Genomic DNA, 23,316 nt, shown 5'->3' on the forward strand with positions numbered 1-23,316 from the left:
TAATTGTGGGTAGAAGAGTAAATTGGTACCAATGGAAATCAATTTGCCAACAGCCAAAATTCCAAATGTGTACACACTAAAGCAGTAATCCTGCTTATGGGAACATATCCTACAGATACATTTGCACATATGTAAAGTAATGATGTACAGATGATTCACTGTAACATTGTAAAGGAAAATATAATATTCCGTAGCTATAAAGAAAAAAGTAAGGAAGGTTTCCATCCCAGTTACAGAATTATCTCCACGTTACACTGTTAAGTACAAAAACCAAGATTCAGATAGCATATAGCTATCTTATGGGTTGAAAGCAATGTGTCTGAGAAGTATGTGAATGCACATATCTGCCTGCAAACGCATAAGAAATTAGAAAAGGACACAGATGACCAACAACAGTGATTATGGGAAATGGTGGGTGGCACTGGGTAGATGAGGTCTAGAGGTGCAGATAGGGGAGAAAAAGTTTTCACTCATAAGTTTGTACAAACTGAAGCACTTAAATACTTTATTAGGAAAACAATATTTATTCGTTAAGATATCTAATGTATTAACACTACGGTGTGGGGTGAATTTCCCGCCAAAATATAAGATGGCGCGGGCAATTATTTAGGTTTCCCGCGCAAAATCAGGGATTTTTATGATACCTATTACCCCAATGGGTATGAAACGGTTCGCATACGCAGGTAGGTATCTTTGTGAACTGCAAACAAACAAATATTTGGTAATACGCAGTTACAATCGGCCCGAGTTTACACGTTTCCCGCACTCCACCGCAAATCTGTATGAACCGAGTTAAGACGGCTCCCGCGGAGTACGCGCAATTCACGTGAGCCGACTTAACTCGTTTCCCGCACTCCAAGTGTTAAGTGAACCCAGCTTGGTTAGGTCTGCTTTCTTGGAGACAACCCAAATGCCACAACTGCCATAAATTCCGTCACACATACTTCACAAACCCACCCCTTATCCTATGCACGCTGCTCTCCTAAAGTTCAAAATTTAGACTTTTAGAGCAGCCAAAAATCTTCTTTAAAGTATATCAATTCTTCATTTTTTTAAAAACAACACAGAGTTTCTGAGAAAGCCTTGCTAGTTTTTTAAACATTTGACCTAGGTGTGGAGATAAAAAAAAGAAAAGAAAAAAAAAGGTGTCTTTTGCTAACAATACTAGTACATATGCAGCTAGGCCAAAAAGATTATTACTATTTTCTGCTGGAGAAGTGAGAACAGGGCACTTAGAACTAGATTTCTCTGAAAGTTGAGGAAAATTTTAAAAAAAGAGTAAAACACAATGAGAAGACACATTAAATTTCTAAGCTGGTCACACATAAACATTCCGAATCTGTCAGCAGCTTCATCCTCACTTATAGGCAAAGGCAGGAACGAAATTGGCCTGACAAACACAAGGATGTCATGTTTCCTGTTCACACCTTCTCCCTGGTCACATCAGTTCCTATGCTCCCATGAAGAGAGTGAAATTTTGTGCAGATGAGTAACTACATGTTCCCAGTGCAGTATTGTGCATCCGGTGGCTTCTCGATAAACTTGTGATGTTCCTAGTTCTGGGAACATTTATTTGGACCACCATCATATAATGTTCTATACAAAAGAAAAATACATTGTGCAATTTCTTCCAGTGACATCATAACCAGGCTCAAAACAAAGTAAAGCCAACACCAACAATCTCTCACAGTCATAACAGATACTAGGGAGCATACTTTCTCTGAGCTTATCCCACAGCTACCTTCTGCATAGGATCCTCACCCAGCCCATTGTAAAACCCATTTGGTATCAAGTGATAATCTACGAACAGTCTAAAATTCATGTGTGAATCAAACTCTAAATTCATTAGCTAAAAAATAACAGCGGTTCAGGAGGCCTTTCCCAAATAAGCTAATGACAAATCCACCAAAGTTAATTGCACAAGATAAATGCACAAGCTGCAGACGCTGCATTTTAATAGGTCATAAGACAAAAGCTTGTCAAAGTCAATCAGCTCCCCACACTATGACAAGGCCAACCAAGCTGGAGCCTACATTGATCTCACACTTTGAAATCCTCTTCTCCGTAAGCTTTGGAACTGTGCAATTGACAGGCATAAATAGCTAAACCTTGTCAAAAAATATAATTCACTTGGTAAATTTTGGCCATCGGATCTTCTGCCATTCTAAATATTTACAGCACTACCAAAGAGTAAAATGAGACTATAAACTGAATGATTTTTCTGGCTTAGGTAAGCAGATCCAAATGTTGACGCTAGTCCTCTGGTAGGTCAGTAGAAGGTGCCTTGTAGACTGTTAGCATATGGACCTCCACGCCTGGCATGATAAAAGCAACTTTCCCCAGGTGGGAAAAGCTGTAACTACAATGGAATTACAGACATGCCATTTGGAATGCTTAAAACCTTCTTTTTTTTTTTAAATTCCTACTCTGAGCATTAGTTTAGCTCAAAATGTTTTATATCAACTAGTAAATATATTTCTTTCTTTGGAGGTAAGAGTCTCAAAATTCAAATACTTGTAAACATGATTTGGTAGAGGATCCTGCTGGAGAATATGCCAGGCATTCAACCTTAAAGTCCACCAAAACATTCATGCAAACTAAATGTCAATGCTTAAAATTTCCCTTTCCAACTTGCTACGTGATCCAGCTATGATGTTAAACTACACGTCATCCAATACATTACATAATGTGTACAGGAATATTACCAAGGAGAAAGGGGCAGGGAGAGGGGGTGGGGGAAAGGGGCTCATGACTGGCTGTCCAAATCATCAGCATCACCTTTACAGTTATTTACTCCCATATCCGGTGCCAATAATTTAAAGAGACAATTCTTTCTTGGGCCTCAAAATAGAAAACTTAAACATCCTAAGTACACATATGCACCCCCCCAACCCCCACCCCCTATTACTTCAGTAGTAGGAGAGCATTTCCTGCAGTGGTAACAATAAAGATGGAATTGCCAAGATCACCCTCCACCCATCCTAGTAGTACTGCTTTTCATTTTGTTAGAAAGTAACATTGAAACAAGGTTCTTTTTGAAAAAAGACTGGTAGATTATAACAAGAAAAATCATGAAAACAATTTTTTCTGAGTCTGGATGTCAGCATCTGGGCAACATGTTGAGTTTTCAAATTTGCTCAATGTGACAAATGATTAAATATTCAGTAAAAGAACTTGTTCAATCAATACCACACTTAGATAGTAACAACAGTAAAATGATATATAATTTTTGATAACTGTTAATGGCCACTAATTTGCACATGCTAAAAAATGTGAATTCAAATCTCTGCTAGCCACAGTACTTCTTTCAACCAATCAACTTAGCCTGAAAATGAAGCATCTTAAAATTAAATTCAAATCTGTCCTCCTTTAACATGTTAAAAATAACTGAACACTATTAACCTTACATGGTCCTCAATGTAATTTAGGAATAATTAACTTTCATATTGCACTACTGAATAAATCAATCATAAAATAGCAAGACAAGTATATAAAATAATGCAATGAACTACTTTCATTATTCTCATAGGGCAAACCTAAAAAGATAATTATGTTAAAGATAACTTGAAAAAACTTTCAATATTTTCCTAGAAAAATGCAAACAAGTGGTCTAAAACTAAACTCTAACCACACACACACAAATATTTTTTCATAGGGCTTAGTTCAAATATAACTGAACATATTCCCTTTTCCACACAGTGTACTTACCCAGATTCCAACTACTCTATATGTTAGCATTTCCAAGTTTTCAGTGCCCTGAATACTGACACTCTCAAAAGCAAGCTTCCTCCAAAAGCAAAACAATCAAGCATACATAATAAAACCTAACTGCTACAACAAAAATTTCTTAAAAATCTCCCCCTTGAAATACATACGCAGCTTTTAAGCACATTGAGCCCGTTGTTTGCTGTTCCCTGTCATTAGAAGACTGTGGAAAGCTGATGGAAATCCAGTCTGCAAAAGCTTAATGAGCAAGACCTGCCCCACCCAGGCCGAACCCTGCTGGAGAAGGGCATGCTCCGTAAAAAAGCTCAGCTTGGTTCCAAGTTACTTCATTCCTCTGCTAGAAAACTCACATGGGTCAAAGAAAAAGTCACTTTCCTGCTGCCTGCTTTACCCACTAAATGAAGAAAGCTCACATAAAGGATAGTTTCTATGACACAACTGTAATTGTATGATAATTTTTCTATTATTGCTGGGAATTTTTTCTGTTTTTGTGGTCATAATTTTTACTTTGCTTTCGGTCTCCTCCTTCAACTGTGTTCTTATTTTTGTCATTTTATCCTACCCTACAAATAGACACCAAAAGTGTATGTACACAATATCTGACCTAATCATCTTTATTTATAAACTACTATAAGCCAATGTATACATTTCCAGACATAGAAAAACTCTGGAAATACATAGTCCAGTTTTCAATACATAAAAATGAAATATTGATTTTGATTCATTTGTAAAAGAATTTGCTTATTCATTCATTTCATATTATATTTTAAAATGAAGGCTTGTTTTAATAAGACTTATAGGTTCCATCACATAGTTACAAAGCTGATATATCTGCTTTATTGTCAATCCTTCATTAAGAAATGACTGACACAAAAGGTAATCATACATCCGTCTATCATATGAATATAAATACACATGGCAACAAAGTAAATGTAAAGTAACCAAAGGAAAACACATTAATTTTAAAATTCAGGTCGGAGAAATCTAAGAAACAACTAATCTTCCCTGATTATATAATAATAACCCCCACTCACTATACATTTCCACAATTTAAATACTGGTTGTTGATGTTTTTTCCCCCAATGTAGATATTTATATTAAACAATCATGACCAAGACAATCGGACTTTGTATCCAGGCATGCATTTTCACAACTTCAAGATGCGGCCATATTGCTCTCCTATCAAGCAGTTCCGATGTCCATTAGTGAGTATTATATGTTCACATTCATTTACAGCAGTCTTTTTTTAAAAAAAAAAAAATAAGTTTTTTTAATTCCAAAAAAATACTTTAGATACTTAAATAAGTATGATGTCACCTGTACCAACTAGTAGAGAAAAGGTAATGTTTGCTTTATGGGAACTTACTGAAAATATGTTTCAGTAGCAGCTAGCTCTGAAGAGATTAATCTCTGTTAAAATGAACAAATATAAAACTTTAAAATAAAAGTCATTCTATATAACAAAAGTAAAAAAACTTCACTATCCACCACAAAGTTTTCACTGATTCACAATAGGGCAATTTGGTGAGTTTTTAGTAGAGCCAATTTTATTCAATTCAAAGTAGCAATAATCTTTTTATTTTCTTCCTACTTTTTAAATGTTAAATGTACTTTTAATAAATGCAGTATATGATATATTTATTTCAATAGCCTTACTTGGAAAAATATTGGCTCCAAGCCTCTTTCTGACATGTGTTGCTTCATGGAATCCGGAAGTCTCATAACTACTGACACTGCACTAGATCCAGTGAAGTTAATACTCCAGCTCAGATCTCTCTCATAACCCCTGTGTGTCCTGCCCTCTTACTCCCCACCTTCTGCTAGTACTGAATGGTGTGTGTCCCCAGAGTTCATACATTGAAGCACTACGCTCCTCCAATGTGATGGTATTTGGAGATGGGACCTTTTGGGGAATAATTAGATTTAGATGAAAACTTAAGGGTGGAGGCCATCATGATAGAATTATTGCCCTTATAAGAAAAGACATCGGAGCGCTTGCTCATTCTTTCCCCTTCTCCTGCTCTGTTTCACCTCACCCTGTGAAGACAAAAAGAAAAGGTGGCCACGTATAAGCCAGGAAAAGAGCCCCCCAAAAATTGACCATGCTGGCAACCTCGATCTTGGACTTACAGCCTTCAGAACTGTGAGAAAATAAATTTGTTGTCTGAGCCCCCCAGTATATGGTATCTTGTTATAGTAGCTGAAGCTGAATGGTACTGCTCAAACCCCACTGCTGATTTCAATATAAAAGATCCTGCTTATTAAGACAACTGACTCTCATTATTCAAACAATGGTTAAGGGAAGTAAGATAGAAAGTTTTACAATACTATGATTTGAAAACAAACAAATTTTAAAAAAAAAACATATTAATACAGTAGATAAAGAGAACCCAGAGAATTTAAATGAGTTTCCAAAATCATATACCCAATAAGTGGTAGAGCCAGAATTTCCACCAAATTGGTCTGATTTCAAAACTAATGTTAGTGGCACCGGTATTATAGTGGTGAGCACAGCTGCCTTCCAAAATCAATGGCACTTTTCCACCAATGCTGCATTATCTTTATTTTAACATCCTGGTCTTCCAGATGAGTAAACTAAACCCAAAGAAGTGAAGTAACTTATATAAGACTAGGGGCCCAGGGCATGAATTTGTGCACCTTGAAAGGAACTGTGGAGTGCGATGCTGCTATGGGCACAGGGGCTGGTCTTGGCTCATCCTTCGCACCCCCACCCGGCTCCTCCCACCACATCCCCCAGTCCCCTGTCTGCCAGCAGCCCAGCTCCAGCCTCCGCTTGCACCTGTTGGCAGCATTGGGGCTGGCGCCAGCAGCGGGTGCAAGCGGGGCCAACACCAGCAGTGCATGCGAGCGGGGCCAGCACAGGCAGTGGGTGCAAGCGGCGGCTCTGGCACTGGCATTGGGTGCGAGAGGCGGCTGCTGGCCCCAGTCGCCCCTTAGGATCAGGGGGAGGTGGAGAAGCCCAGAGGAGTGACTGGGGCCGGCAGCGGCCGCTCGCACCGGCTGACAGTGCCAAGCGGTTGAGACCAGCGCCGGGCACTGGCAGCGGGTGTGAATGGGGCCAGCACCAGCAGCAGGTGCGAGCGCCGGGCAAGACCATGGCACACGGGAGCAAAGAACTTTCAGTAACCACCAGAGGCTTGCCTCAATGACAGCAGTCAGCGCCCCACCTTGGTCTGGCGCCTCTGCTCACCTGTTCCACCATCCCGTTGCTGCCGACGCCCGCCATGTTCCACACTCTGCCACCTGCTGCCAACACCTGCCATGTTGCACACATGTGCCCCTAGTGGTCAGTGCACATCATAGCAACCGGTTGTTCAGTTGTTCCTCCTTTCAGTCTATTTGCATATTAGGGTTTTATATAGAGAGAAGATTAGTCAATGGGTTATTGGCAAAGAAGTACACAAACCAGGTCTAGTATCATTTAAATTATTCATTTCCAGTAAGATTTTAAACTCATTAAAGTGCACAAATTACACTGGCTGAAACATCTACATGTCTTAATATAAAAAAATTGTTCATATGAATTTATATCTGTTACATCTGTCTTTGGAAGATCCTAAATAACCATGTTTTGACACTGTCTCATTATTCCACTAAAAATGGAAATTTGAGGTTTATCTCAGAATACTATTTTTTAAGTAATTAAGGGAGTTTGGATTAAGGTGGAAATATTTTTCCTATATATGTATATGTCAGTTTGTGTATAAATAGAATTTTATTTTAAACCCAGTATCATAATTTTTTCAATTTCTAAAATTATCCTACCTCCTTACTTTATGGGGACAAAGAATGGAATTGAATAACATGTAAAGGACCCACAGTCCAAAACCAAATTCTGTGCAGAAAATAAAGTGATTAGTGTTGCAAAAAGATAATGAGGGAGACAGTTCCTTTCAGTCTTTCCACCTTTATTCATCTAGCCTCCATTTGAGAAGCAATCATCACTTGTCACACAAGGAAAAAAAAGCACACATAATTTTCTGTTATAGCCCTAAAATAACCTAAGAAGTACTCAAAATAAACCTCTGTTTTTTGAAATTTTACAAGGAATCCAATCTCCCCATCTACCAATCACCAGGCAACACTATAAACACTATGCTTCCTGAACGAACACGGAGAAAAGTTTCAGGACTCTTTCAATCTGGATGAACTTCAATTGGTCTATAAAATTTTCTAGCAGCCCACATTTCAGACAGAATCACTGTATCTGATGTCAGCAAAAAGAAGAAAAAAACTGTTCTATTCCATAAACCCTATGTGTAAGCTCTATTTTGACCACAACACTCCACAGTTTAACTTCTCTCAGGCTCTAAATCCAGAATAATTTGCACAACTACTCATGAGTCATTAGCAAAATGTCTTCCCCATCATGTCTTTAAAAATGTGACATCAGAAAGAATTATATATTTGTGAAACTGGGAAACATGCTGTATGAACCCATATTTTTAAGGGGGTTTGGAAAGAGAGTAGGTTGTGGGGGGAGTAGTGGTTAGGAATCTATACTCAAAAAGTTAATGTTTTGAAACTAAAAAGTGTTAGGACAAAGATAGCCTTTTTTTAACTAAAAAAGTCAAAAGCATCACTATTAGAATTACACATTTGGACCAATACAGTAACCCAGCATTTACTTTAAAATGTATTATTTTCGTTCCACATATGTCTAAGAAGCAGTTGCTGAGTTCCTCTTTTGCACCAGACACTGGATAGCTCTTCCTCATACCAGCCCTCAGGGAATTCACTGTCTAGCAGAGAAGAGGTACATAAATAATTATACCACATGCGATAAGGGATATACAGAGATACAGGAAGGGCACAGCAAAGCAGACAACTCCCTTGCGGAGGTTAAGGACAGCATTATAGGCTCACAATGTTTAGGCTCATTCATCTTTCTTTAAAAGTACAAATGTTACTGCTAATGTGGTAATGACACCCCCTTGCCATAGGGATTAAAGAAATAAAATAAAAGCACCTACCACAAAGCCCATTAGCCATAAAGCAGAAACAAATATCTTGCTAACATTGTGCAACACCCTACATATGACTGAGCAAAGTGGGGTTTTTCTAGAATAAATAAATTTATAGCCCAATGGGATCTCAGTACTTATGTACCTCTAGCCCTTGCCTTTCACAAATGGAAGACCCCAGGTCAGAAGATAGGTTACTTATTCAAGGTCACATACAGAGTAAATCAGTAGAACCCAGGCTAGATGTCAGATTCTGACTATCAGTTCCAATGCCTTTCCCTATGCAGACTGCCCTGCCCCATTGAAAAGGGGAGAGAACAGGGAATAGAGAGGCCCTTTTGGCTCTCCAAGGGCCAGAAGAAACAAAGAGCCTTGAGACAAGGCATCCAGCAGACCTCAAAAGCTCCCACTCTCTGGACTCCAAAAAATCCCTATACCTTCCCACTCCTGAAAAAATTATAAGTTTCCAAAAATAAAGAGGCTACTGCCAAGAAATTAACTACTCTTCCCAATCGGAAAGACTATTAAATTCATATTCAGTCTAGCTATATCCCCATATTGCCACTTAGCTAAGTCTGCAAAATGAAGGTATAAGCAGATAATCTGCCTATACAGCAGGGCAAAATGCTAAATGAATGAAAGTTACTATTAAACATAAAATTTCATTGGTCACAAAAATTAACAATCTAAGTTTTCCCCCTGGAAATGGCTGAGTGTATATTTTTTTAAAAAAAACAAACATTAACATACAGTAATCTCCTACCAATCCCATTTATCTATTTTTCCCACAAGTTGTAGAAGGAAAAAAAAGTGTTTCCTCACCCTAATCCACCCTCCATAATTTCCCTTCTTTCCTTTTTCTCCTTTCCTTTAAAAGAGCCCCCCTATCCAAGAGGCCCAACCTGAACCATATAAACACAAGGTCCTTGCAAAAGAACAAAAAGTTTTTAACTACTAGTATACATGGATTCTATCTACCAGGGCAAGCCAAGGGAATGTTAAGGTGTATGGAGTTAGTACAGCACAGCTACACATCAGGCCCTGGGGAGGTACAACCCCGTCTGGGGCCCTCTCCTCACTTCACCTGCATCACAGTCTTCCTTTTCTGCCTAATATATGCCTTCTGCATGGTTTGGGCACTTGATTGAGAACCCAGACTACTTTCAGTCCTTCACAACTTTATTAGCTCCATAATTTGAAACTGTAACTTCTTCACTCATATCTTTCTGTAGCTTCACCTTTCAAACCTAACTCTCCAAACCTGAATTATGAAAGAAAACCCTAAGCAATGTTAATATGTTCTCAATCCACAGACCCTATCCACACAAATTAATTAACAAAGAATATCCAACATCAAGCCAGAATACCTTTCCCTATAAAATCTTGATTTTAATTCTGTACTTTTGGGTTTCCATTCATCGAGTAAGGAATTGCTCTCTGCTTACCGATAGCTGCTAAGGATACAGACCTGTGTAAAACTTGGCTCCAGCAATACAAAAGCAAGGCACTTAAAAAAACTAGATTACAGACTGTCAAACTACAGCAGGAAGGCCGGGGGGGGGGGGGGGGGGGATTAGGGGGGGTAAGAGATCAACCAAAGGACTTGTATGCATGCATATAAGCATAACCAATGGACATAAGACACTGGGGGGTAGGGGAGGCCAGGGGATTGTCAAGGGCGGGGAAAAAAAGGAGAAATATGTAATACTCTTTGTAATAATTTAAGCAATAAAAAAATATATATATATAAAAATTTTTTAAAAACTAGATTACAAAGAGAATAAGAGTTGGAATATAGGCATGAAGAATTCAACAGTAACTGACTTGATGAGGGAAGAATGCTTCTCAATGTGACATGTGAGCTGACTTTGAAGGTTAAGAAGGAGCTTACTGGGCCAATTTTAAGTGGGTATAAGTGAACTCCTCACCGTGGGAACAGTAAGTAAAGGGCACAGAATCATAAACATAAATGCGTTGTAGAGAATGGTAAGTACCTCATCATCTGCCTGCAACACAGGGTGGGAGTAAAGAAGAGGGACAGAGAGGTAGCCAAATAATGAGTGATCAGTATGCTAAGCTCAGATCTATCCTGTAGGCAATGGAAAACAACATTAATTTTGTATTTCTGGAGGATTACTTTGGCAGTCATGTGAGAACTAGTGACACAATGAAAGGAAACTAGTTAAGATGATGTTCCAGTGGTCCAGGAAACAGCATCTAAACTAAGACAGAGGCAACAAATATGCAAAGGAAGAGATGGAGTCAATAAATATTTAGTAGGTGACAGGGACAGGCTTTGATAATGAGTTGGATTGCTGAAGCAATGGAGAACAACATTCCCAAGTTCCTGGTAGTCCAAGGTTAGAAAGCAGTGCCATTCACAGACAAGGATTTCCAACAAGAGTAGGAAATGGGAATAAAAGAAGCACAGCTTCTACTTTTAATGCCTTTGAATTGACTGTGTGATGACAACCAGGATGGTTAGAGATAGGTGTTTGAACAACAGAGTCTAGGTTTCCTTGCTAAGATTTGCGACTTCGTCAATGAGTGTTATTTGAAGCTATGGAAGTGGATGACACCCCAGGCAAACAAAGAAAGAAAAATGCTCACAATAAACGCCCAGATGGAGAGCAAAGAATCTATAAAGGAGGCTGGGAAGGTTCAGCTTAAGAGAAAAACCAGCAAAGCAAGAAAGTACTGCCAAAAGATAACAGTCAAGCTGGGAGGAGTGGACAGTGTGGCAGCCAAGGGCAGATTTGCTTCAGGCACCAATAAGGTTTTAAAAGTGTCATGAAAAGATTGCTAGGAACCTCAAAGAGCAACTTCACTGGACGGTGGAAGAAAAAGCCATCTGCCTACAAAAAATATTGAAATGGGGAGGGTAAGAGATAGTGTAAATTAATCTTAAGTTTAGCAATAAAGTAAAAGGCTAGAAAAGGGGAGGTAGTAACTACAAGGTTGTGGGAAGATGTTGAACTATGGGAGATGTTTTGTTTGGTGCAGACTTTTGGTGGGAGAGACAATGAGAGGAGAATTTAAAGACACAAAGGAGAAAAAGAAAAATGGATGGAAGGTAGTTCAGAAGAGAAAGAAGAAAAAGGATCAAAACCATGGGAGATGGGTTTAATCCTGGACAGCAGGAGCAACACCTCTACCTCAGAGACCAAAGGGAAGGTAACTGAAAATACAAAGGGGGAGAGGAGGGATTTACAGAAGACAGAAACATAGGAGTGCATCCGAATCCCTGTTCTCCATTCCAAATAGCTGTGATAACTTTGGAGTATTTAAAGGAGGGGGGTGGAGGGAGAGACAAGAAGAAAAGTGGAAAATTTGTCAATCTCCTAGGATATATTCAATGATAATATATTATCATTGAATGATAATTCCCTTAGCATTTGGGTTAACATTATTCAGAACAGGTTAAACACAATAACTTTCAATATGAAAAGTCATTAGTGTTTTAAACTTTTCAAACTTTAGGATTCCCTACATCATCTGTCTTCTATTATGTCAACACTAGAGACCCAGTGTACAAATTCTTGCACGGGTGGGGTCTGGCCAGCCCAACCCCAATTGGGGCAGATCAGGTTGGGCCTGTCAGGAGGAGGAGACGGCGGGAGGTTGGCCAGCCGGCCCGGCCCAAATTGGCCCGATCAGGGGTGGGGCCAAGCGGGGGGAGGAGCTGTAAGAGGTTGGCTGGCCAGCCCCACCCCCTATTGGGGTAGGGGGGCTATCATGGGCGGGGCCAGCCAGGGGGAAGGGCCGCAGGAGGGTTGGCTGGCCACCCGCCCTCAATGGGGTGGGAGAGCCCATCAGGCAGGGTGGCTGTGGGAGGGGCCGTGGGAGGTTGACGGGCTGACCCCACCCCCATCTGGCTGGCCGCAGTGGGCGTCATTCCAGTCATTATGGCGTTCCAGTCTCTGGCGCTATATATATATATATATATATATATATATATATATATATATGACTTATAAATCAATACCTATTAAATTACCCAGAAGCCTTCAATCAGTATAGAGGCAGAAAATAAGTTAAAAAATAACTCACTGAAATCGCAAGGTTTGGAGAGGGGTAATTTGTTTTCATCACGGTATGTACCAAGAACCTGGCTAAATGTATTTTATGAGATCCAGCAACTACAACTGCAATTCCTATTCTCCAACTGTGAAGCCTGTGTCTCCATAAAATGCCAGTTTAAAAGACAAGACAGTGAAGACCACCGTCACCACCAGAACCCAGTAAGAATATGTGAAAGGTTATAAAACAAAACTCCTTTTATAGAGTTGAATCTTTCTAGGGTGGGTCTTTAAGACACTCTGACAGGACACACAAATACTATCTCTGGAACAAAACCAAAAAGGCACAGCTGCAAGACATCTTCCACTGAAGTTGTAACTGACTCAATAGCTATTCTTCCTTTGAGCAAGACAGTCTATAAAAGCCAGAAGCAGAGCTATTTTCTCCTACAAACTGCTTAGTGGAGCCACTTTCTCCTGATCCAAATTGTATTAAAAAGCTAAAATGGACAGTATGGCCAGTATAACTTCATAAATTTGTAAAAGAAAATTTAAATAAAACTTGAAAAAAGTACCTATATATGGTTTTCATTAAGAAAAATTCCCAACTGAACCAAAACTATCCTGAAATACAAGAAAACACACATTTTTAAAATTACAATCCATCACCATCACAAACAGGAAATTTGGATTTGCTTTAGCAGAATGTTTCCCTCCAAACCTCTAAGGATTAACAGTAACCAAAGAAACGTAGATGATTAGTATCAGTATTCTCAATACTGATGTATTTTGCACTTATGATAACTGAATATTTATTATAGCTAAGAATAAAAAAGTCAGACATTTTAAAAGCAATTGTGTATAGTTCCAAAATAAGAAAAACAATTCAGGTAACCTAATCAATAATTTATTTGTAATGCTTTCCCTGCTGTAGTTTTGACTATATTTCTATAGCAACACCAACAAATACTCTTATACAAATACTTTTGCAGCCAAGATGAAAGCCAGTAACTACTTCTCTAGTTCATCTCTATTACGGCTTCCAACAAAAAATTCACCCTTCCTAAACTTCACTCCAGAAACTGCAAAGCCTATGGCTTAACTAAATAACCACTTCAGTTAACCACACTGTCAGATAGTCTCAAATTCTTCAGAAGGAAAGTTAATGAAAAGGGTATAATTCAATTACCTCTTTGATTAAAACTCATTTTGAACAAGAAAAAAGACAGAAGAGGGAAAGAAAGTAATTACTAACAAATTACTTACTTAAAAATTACCTAATTCTAGAGAAAAAGAACATTGAAAACTTTGTGCCAAAATATAAAGTAAGGAATTCAATATTTTAAAGCCAAAAGATAAGCAAATTTCTCTGCATAAATTTCAGACATGCTTTCAAAATCTCTTTTGTTGGTGCTATTGTTTTGAAGCAAACAAAATATTTTACTAACAGAAATAAGCCTGCCTATTTTGTGAGCAAGCTCTCTGTTGACTGCTTTACAAACATCCTTATTTATGTCTCAAAACATCTCTGCACAGCAAGCTCATTCTATACATGAATAAAATGAGGTTCAGAGAAATGCAGTAACTTTCCTTAGCAAGCATGGAATGCAAAGTAGCATAGTGGTTCATTGTCAATCCTAAAATTAGACAAATCTGAATTTGGATCTTGCCTTAAAGCCCTAACAGCTAAGTCTGAGGTAGATACCTGAGATTTGAAGCCAATTCTACTTTATTTGAAATACGTTCCCGACATTACACCATGATGTGTATGTAACCTCCCAGTTATACTTCACCAAACGCCAAAAGGTAGCCATTACCTAACCAGTCTTGCCTACCTCTGCTTCTTGCACATGAACTCTACACATTAGGACTTAACTGTTTCTACTCTAACACAATAAATTTTTTCGAAAATATTTTTTAGAAATACATAAGGAGAACTGTGAAACACAACTGAAAGTTCTGGATCTTTCTATCTTTCAGACATATACATGTACATCAATAGATACCTGGCATTTAATGTTAATGGCTGGACAGACCATACCATAGCACTGAGAACCATTTGGGGAAACCAGAAAAGTATAAAATGAAAAGTAAACCCTATAAATTAGCAAGTTAACTGAAAGTGTATTTTTTAAAAGTACTAGAAATACATATACCAGACTTTCCAGAATAGTTCTGATTTCAAATATTCTGTCCCACTGTCTCCTTAAGGACACTCACACATTCCAGATCACACACAACTTTTCTTCCTAAGTGAAATAACAATCATCAGATTTAAGGGCTTGGGACTACCTGAAAGCCAGAATAATAAATAGAAGAACCTTGAAAAGACTCTGCAAGAAAGGGTGCATGGACTGTGATTGATGGGATAGAGAGACAAGGACATTCAAGATAGATGGAACAGTCCTTGGACAGGGTAAAGCAATAAGATGCACAAGATATTCTGTGAGATCTTGGGGAGAAGGAAGTGGTAAGTGGGGCAATGGGTTGACCACTATCACTGAATTAGTCACATACAAAGATAAGTTAGAGGTAATGCTAAAATATGATAGCTGGAAAAATTGTTGAGGACTTTGAAGACCAGGATAATGATTTGGGGTTAAAGAAGATAGGTGAGCTTGCCAATATAATTTTTTTTGGTAACAACATTACTGAGATATTATGCAAGTCTTCCACTTAAGTATACAAATCAAGATTTTTAATATAGTCAGTTGTGTAATGACAAACAATTATAAAATATTTTCATCAACTCCCCCCCCCACAAAATACCCCATTTAACTCATTTTATGATGCTTGATACCAAAGCCAAAGACGTTAGAAAAAAGAAAACTACAGACCAATATCACTAATAAACAGAGAGGGAAAAGTCCTTAACAAAATACTGGCAAACCAAATGCAACAAGACTCTAAAATCCTACAACATGACCAAATGGAATTTATTCCAGGAATACAAGGATGACTCAACATGAAATTCAATCAATATAATAAATCATATTGATAGAAGAAAAAATGCATGACCTTTTTAATGAACAAAACATGGTAAAAGGAATCTACAAAAACACAGCTAAACATCATAAGTTAAAGATAAAAGACTAACCGTTTTCTTCCTAAGATCCGAAACAAGACAGGATATCCCCTCTCACCACTTCTATTTAACATTGTACTTAAAGTTCAAGCCAGGGCAATTAGGCAAAAAAATAAATAAATAAAAAGCAACCAGGTAGAAGGAGGTAAAAAAAGGAGTGATTTCTAGTTGCAGATGACATGATCATATAAGTAAATAATCCTTAAAATTTCAGGGGTAGGTAGGAAGCTAATGAAGGAATGGAGAAAAGTTTTAGGATATAAGATCAATACACAAACTCAGTCATATTTTTATACATAGCCATAAACAATCCAAAAAATAATTCCACTGAGCATGAAAAAGAATAAAGTACATAAGAGTAAGTTTAACCAAGGAACAAGACTTGTACACTAAAAACTAAGTACACTTTTCACACAAATCAAATAAGACTGAAATCAATCCATGTTCATGGATCCAAAGACTTAATATTGTTAAGATGGACATAATCCCCAAACTAACTGACAGATTCAATGCAATCCCTATCAAAATCCCAACTGCCTTTTTTGCAGAAATGAACAGACTAATCCTAAAATTGATATGGAATTACATAGGACCTCAGCTGAACTAATCCTGAAACAGAAAAAGTAGAAGAATTCATACTTCCTGGTTTTAAAGCCAACTACAGCCCGGCTGGCGTGTCTCAGTGGTTAAGCACTGAACCACGCACCAAGAGGTCACAAGTTCAATTCTTGGTCATGGTACATGCCCGGGTTTCGGGTTCAATCCTCAGTAAGGGTGCAGGAGACAGCTGATTGATGTTTATCTCTCATCGATGTTCCTATCTTTCTCTTCCTCTACTTTCCCCTCTCTCTAAAAAAACAATAAAAACATATTTTTAAAAAATACTTTCTGCAAAGCTAGGGTAACCAAAACAGTGTAGCACTAGTATAAGAATGAATAGTGGAACAGAACTGAGAGTCCAAAAATAAACCCTAAAATATATAGACAATTGATTTTGACAAAGGTGCCAAGGCCATTCAATGGGGAAATAGTATTTTCTTCTTTTTTTTAATCAATTACAGGTGATATTCAATATTATTATATACTACAGGCCTGGTGCACAAAATTCGTGTATGGGAGGGGGGGTCCCTCAGCCTGGCCTGCACCCTTTCCAATCGGGGACCCCTCGGGGGGATGTCCGACTGCCTCTCACAATCCAGAACTGTTGGCTCCTAACTGCTTGCCTACGCTCTGAACTGCTCCCCTACTGGCCTGATCGCTCCTAACTGCTCCCCTGCTGGTCTGATTGCCCCTAACTGCCTCTGACTCACCCTGCACCTGGGACCCAGGATTCCCTCCTCCAGCCGGTCACAGGCACCAAGGACCCGGGCCGGCTTCACCCGGGCCGGCCACAGACACAGGGGACCATGGGCAGGCAGTTTTACCTGGGCCGAAGCCACAGGCACCGGCAACCGGGACCGTGGGGCGGGTGGCTTGTCCCTCTTCCAGGCCACAGGCGCAGCCGCTGGGGCCCGGGACTGCAGGGACTGTGGGGCATGCGGATTGTCTCTCTCCTGGGCCGCAGCACCAGCCGCTGGTGCCCAGGACCGTGGGATGTGCAGCTTGTCCCTCTCCCAGGCCGCAACCTGGCTAATCCCTATTCCTCTCTCTCAAGCTCATTTGTGCCTGGCTGGTCCCCATTCCTCTCTCCCCAGTGTTGAGTGTCTGAGCCGTGACAGAATGAGGGCGTGATGACCATTTGCATATTAGCTCTTTATTATATAGGATTAGTTTTAGGTGTACAGTACAGCATAGTGGTTACACAACTATATAATTTAAGAAGTGATCCCCCCTGCCTGGCTGGTGTGGCTTAATGGTTGGAGGTCATGGGTTCAATTCCCAGTCAGGGCACATGTCAAGGTGTGGGTCTGATCCCCAGTGGGGGTGTGGAGGAGGCAGCTGATCAATGATTGATTCTCTCTCTCAATGATGTTTCTATCTATCTATCCCTCTCCCTTCCTCTCTCTATAAAATCAATAAAAACATATTTTTAAATAAGTAAAAATTTTAAAAAAGAAAAGTGATCCCCCAATAATTTCAGTGCCCATTTAACACCATACATAGTTATTACAATATTATTGTCTATATTCCCTATGTTATAATCTATATTCCTGAGACTATTTTGTAAGTACCAATTTGTATTTCTTAATCCCTTCACCATTTTCACCCCAATACTCCTCCCATCTGGCAACCCTCAGTTTGTTTTTTGTATCTATTTCTGTTTTGTTTGTTCATTAATTTTATTCTTTAGATTCCACATATAAGTGAAATCACATGGTATTTGTCTTTCTCTGCCTGACTTATTTCACTTAGCACAATACCCTCTGGGTCCCATCCATGTTGCTACAAATGGTAAGATTCCATTCTTTTTTATGGCTAAGTAATATACACACACACACACACACACACACACACACACAAACACACACACATACATACCACAAAAGAACCACAATAGTCTTTGTAACAAATGATAATGGGACAACTGAATATCCACATGCAAAAGAATGAATCTGACAACCATACACAAATTTTAACTCAAAATGGATCAAAGAGGATATATAAACATTGGATCAAAGAGGATCTTCACTGTTTTAGGAGCTAAAACAATGAAGATCTTTGAAAGAAAGAGATATAAACTTTCATGATTCGATTTGGTAACAAATTCTTAAATATGACACCTAAAACAAAAGCAACACCAAAGAAATTTATGAAAATAGGTGAATTGCGGTGAGGTTGAAACGGCCCCCGCGAGGTAGGGACGACCCTGGTCAGGTCGAAACGGCCCCGGGTGTGGTAGGGACAACCCCGGTCATGTTGAAACGGCCCCCGTGAGGTAGGGACGACCCCGGTGAGGTTGAAACGGCCTCCGTGAGGTAGGGACGACCCCAGTCAGGTCGAAATGGCCCCCGTGAGGTAGGGACGACCCCGGTCAGGTTGAAACGGCCCCGGTGTGGTAGGGACAACCCCGGTCAGGTTGAAACGGCCCCGGTGTGGTAGGGACGACCCCGGTGAGGTTGAAACGGCCCCCGTGAGGTAGGGACGACCCCGGTGAGGTTGAAACGACCCCCGTGAGGTAGGGACGGCCCCGGTGAGGTTGAAACGGCCCTGGTGAGGCTCAGACGGCCCTGGTGAGGTTGAGACTACTCCAGTGAGGTTGGGACAAATAAAGGGGACCAGTATGGACTGATGAACAGGGGTAGATACAGAAGCAGAGCAACATTGAACAGAATGTTAAACTACAGTGGGAAGCCTGGGGAGGGTTGGGGGGGGGATTAAGAGACCAACTGAAGGACTTATATGCATGCATATAAGATTAACCAATGGACACAAGACACGGGGCCGGGGGGGGCGGGGGGTAGGGGCCGGGGGAATGTCAAGGGGGGGAAAAAAGGAGACATATGTAATACTCTTTGTAATACTTTAAGAAATAAAAATTATTAAAATAAAAAAAAAAAAGAAAGAAAATAGGTGAATTGGACTTCATCAAAATTTAAAACATTTGTGAGTCAAACGAAAATGAAAAGACAAATCCACAGAATGGGAGAACATATTTATAAATCATATTTCCAATAAAGATGTGTCTAGTATGCAGAATATGAAAAAGCACTTACAACTGAACAACAAAATGACAAACAACCTAATTTAAAAATGGGCAAAGGACTTGAATAAACGTTTTTCCAAAGAGGATATAAAAATGGCCAATCATCACAGGAAAAGATACTCAGCCTCATTAGTCATTAATATGGTAACTAGTTAATAATACTGTGTTGCACACTTTAAATTTGCTAAGAGAGTAGATCTTAAGCGTTTTTACCGAAAGAAAAAAAAAGGTTAAGTATGTGAGGTGATGGATATGTTACCCTCGTTGTGGGAATCACTTCACAATGTTTGTGTATTTGAAATCATGTTGTACTCTTTAAATATGTTACAATTTTATCAGTTATATCTCAATAAATCTGGCTCATGTGGAAGCAGCAGTAGTGATGACAAATAAGGGACTGATATTAAATAAATTTCAGAGAAAAAATTCCACAGAGGTTGACGTCTAAATAGATAGCAAATGAAGAAGAGGGATAACTAGAAATAATGCCAAGATTGCGAACCCAGAAGACCAGGAAAATTTGCAAGATTTTGGAACTGTTAGGCAACTGAGTTTGAAGTAGTAAAGGACCATCTTTAGTGAAGAATTATAGAAATCAAAGCTCAAAGTGATAACTTGTTCCTAATTCTAACATTTGCTACTATTTATTATTCATTCTTTACCCTATTTCCAAAGAAAAGGTGACTATGGTTGAAAGTTCTAGTAATATAATAATAGAGAAAGGGATCTTAAAAACTAGGATTTCCTTTAAAAAGAAAAGCAGGGCAACTAAAGGTGCTAGAACTAGATGAATGTCTGCATAACAAGAAGAGAGTTCAAAGTACTGTAAAAACTAAACATGGTAGGTGGAATCTACCTACTCAAGCAGGTATAGAGTAATCTGTATGTGTTTAATGAGAAAATATTCAGAAGAATGTCTCACTATCAGGCTAATAATCCACCAAACCAGCTCAGAAGAGCAAGCTAAGCACTAAGAACAAAGGACAGGAAGCCCAATATCAGATCATTCAGTAATCATTCTTTCACTCATCAAATAATTACAGAGAGCTCATTAAGTGCCAAACAATTGTGGACAAAGATGTGGTAACTGCCTCTGTGGAGCTGATTACCTCATGGGGGAGATAGGCAAGTAAAGAGTCAATTGGGAAAGGAGGAAGTTGAGAGCAAACTAGTATAGTAGATGATTTAACAGAGAGGAGGGGGCCCAATGTAAGGAAGAAAGGCCACCCAGAGGAAGTTACATCTAAATTGAGGCTTGAGAGTAGAATATGCCTGGCAACATGTACAAAAGTCTACAGATGAGAGAAAACCTGATAGGTGAACAGAGGAACCTGACTAGTAAGTTAAAATCTAGAAGAGCAAAAATCTTATAAGGTCAAAGTTATATTAAAAAGTTTGCGCCTATTCTGAAAAGCAATTTGGTGTCATGAATAGATTTTAATCATAAAACTAAAAAACTTTAAAATGACTACTTTGACTACAATATGAAGAACAGATTAAAGAAAAACTAGAAAATGGTAGAAAAACTAAACAGAACATGTCATTTTATCCAGATAAAGCCAAAAAAAAGGATAGCTGTATAACTTTTAAAACATTAACAAATAGGTGGCCACAGTCTCTACTCCCTCTCTCTCAAATGGAATTCTGTCTTTATAATTTCAATTTTGAAAGTAGTTTGACTAACTTACTGTGGAATGGGCTGAGTTATTAGAGAGAAGAATAGATCCATAAACAAGAGCCTCAAGTTGAAACTGAAAGAGCTGGTGTTTATTTGGGGGAGAAGATCAGTTAAAAGTGAGTCTGAGGGCTGACTCTATATTGATGAGAAAGAAACAGCAAAATTCATAAATTAAGAAGACACTTCTTAAAATTTTACTGTTATAATGAAACTTGTTTTTATTTTTCAAGAGACCAGGGTAAAAACAAATAGTCTGTCAATTCTTCATCTATGTTGGGCTTTCTTATTTCTTTAGCTACCAAAGTTAAAATTGAACCATGAGAGAGCTCAGCTTTATGCAGGTTAATAGTGTCTGAATTGGAAGTTATCAATGGAATAAAGTGGATAAATTCAAGAAATATTCAATTAGTAGAATTCAGTGACACATGGGAGTTAAAGTAGAAAAAAACAAAGATTAAGAAATTGCTCAAAAATAAAAAGCACAATTATTTGTATGGCAAAGCTATTCAGTGAAATAATTAACAAGGAAGGAGAGTAGCGGATTTGGTGCAAAGTTAATGAGTTCAATTTAGATTGAGTAACAATAAAACAAAGAGGAATAACAAATAAATCCACAGTGGAGATAAAACAGGATCAGAGAAAAACACCCAATCCAGAGGAAGACAGGAAAAAAAGGAAAAGAAACAATATATGAGACAAATAGAAAACAAATAGCAAGATGCTCCCCAACCACACTAACAATTAGATTACGTTCAAAAGGTCTGAATGTACCTAGTCCTAGTCCATTGTCTGGTTGAGTGAAAAACTAAGACCCAATTCTCTATTGTGTATAAGAAATCTACTTTGATTATAAAGGACTGGGAGCAAGAAAAATAGCATGAAGAAGCAAATTGTGATGTACACAATAAACTGTAACAGCAAAGCAAAGAGATGGCCGTAGACAGCAGAAACAAAGTGCTTTGTTTAGTGCAAGAGTAAGGAACAAAAGTCTAGAAAATTAACTCATAATATTACAGATAAGTGTGATCAATATACTACACTTAGGTATACAAATCAATGTTCTGAAGGTGCTTAAAAATCTAATTATACAAGTAAATTTTAGTTACTAAATTGTCCAATCTTGTTTTGAAGACCATGACTTGGGAACATCAATGGCTTTGAACCTAAAATACATAAATTTTACTGGTATAGTACTCATTTCCCACCCTTATTTCCACTTCCCCCTTCTAACAAGTTAACAACATGCACCTCCCATGGCAGTGTCTTCCACACCCAAACAAAACACGATGGTAGTCATATAAGGGGTGGGAAATTGCAAGGGCTTTACAGTTTACAAAGCCTTTACCTCTTCTCAACTGCATTCATATTTAATAAATTTAAGCTAAGAGACTTTCAACATATCTAATTTGTTTCATATAACAGAAAGATCTTATTGAATATCCATATTTTCTTTTGAATGCCTTCATCAATCTAATGCTATACGTTTGCCCCTTGACTCCCAAAATGCCTACATTCTTTAAAATAGCAATGTCAATGTTATTTGAACTTTACCACATAAATACTTCTCCACTTTTTATGGTTTGAAATTATGACCAAAAATGCTCAATGAATAATTTGAGGGTTTCTGCTAATTATTAGGGGAGGTAGGAACAATATAAAGATCTATGTAGGCTTCATGCATTACCTTTGTTTTATTCCTCTTTAGAAAGAGATATTTAGTCTTTGCAAAATAAAGGCATAAAAAATTTTTTTCAAGCTTTTATTTTGAGAAGACTGTGAAAAGTTCACATCCATGGTTATAATTTGTTTCTCTTGGATCTAAACATAAACCCACCCATTGGCTTCAGAAAAGTGCTTGGACAAAAACCTTAGAACAGTGATACTTCCTGGAAATTTCAATTAAAAAAAAGAAATGAAGGAACAGCCAGTAGCAATTAATGTAAATATTCTTTTATTTTTCTCTAAGTACTTTTTACTGATTTTTAGACAGAGAGGAAGGGAGAGAGAGAGAAAAAAGCATGGATGTGAGAGCTTAACATCTATGGGCTGCCTCCCACCGGGGATTGAGCCCAAAGCCTAGGCATGTGCCCTGACCAGGAACCAGCAACCTTTAGGTGCACAGGGTGACACCCAACCAACTGAGCCACACTGGCCAGGGCTATGCAAATATTCTTTTGAAT

General features: G+C 38.6%; 1 protein-coding gene across 17 annotated transcripts in view; it reads right to left on the reverse strand.

Annotated features, from left to right (window-relative positions):
• EPB41L2 (erythrocyte membrane protein band 4.1 like 2) overlaps window positions 1-23,316 on the reverse strand; it is a 192,553-nt gene that overhangs the window by 109,705 nt on the left and 59,532 nt on the right. The window contains exon 1 of one of the 17 annotated variants that reach the window (XM_070417677.1): window positions 3,876-3,894. The exons of the other annotated variants lie outside the window; for them this stretch is intronic. The gene's annotated coding sequence lies outside the window, so the exon portion shown is untranslated. Of the gene's footprint in view, window positions 1-3,875; window positions 3,895-23,316 lie in introns of those variants that run through there. 17 annotated transcript variants of the gene reach the window in all.

This window comes from Myotis yumanensis, unplaced genomic scaffold (assembly GCF_028538775.1).
Source record: "Myotis yumanensis isolate MYYU_CA2020_CCGP unplaced genomic scaffold, mMyoYum1.0.hap1 SCAF_6, whole genome shotgun sequence".
NCBI classification, from domain to species: Eukaryota; Metazoa; Chordata; class Mammalia; order Chiroptera; family Vespertilionidae; genus Myotis; species Myotis yumanensis.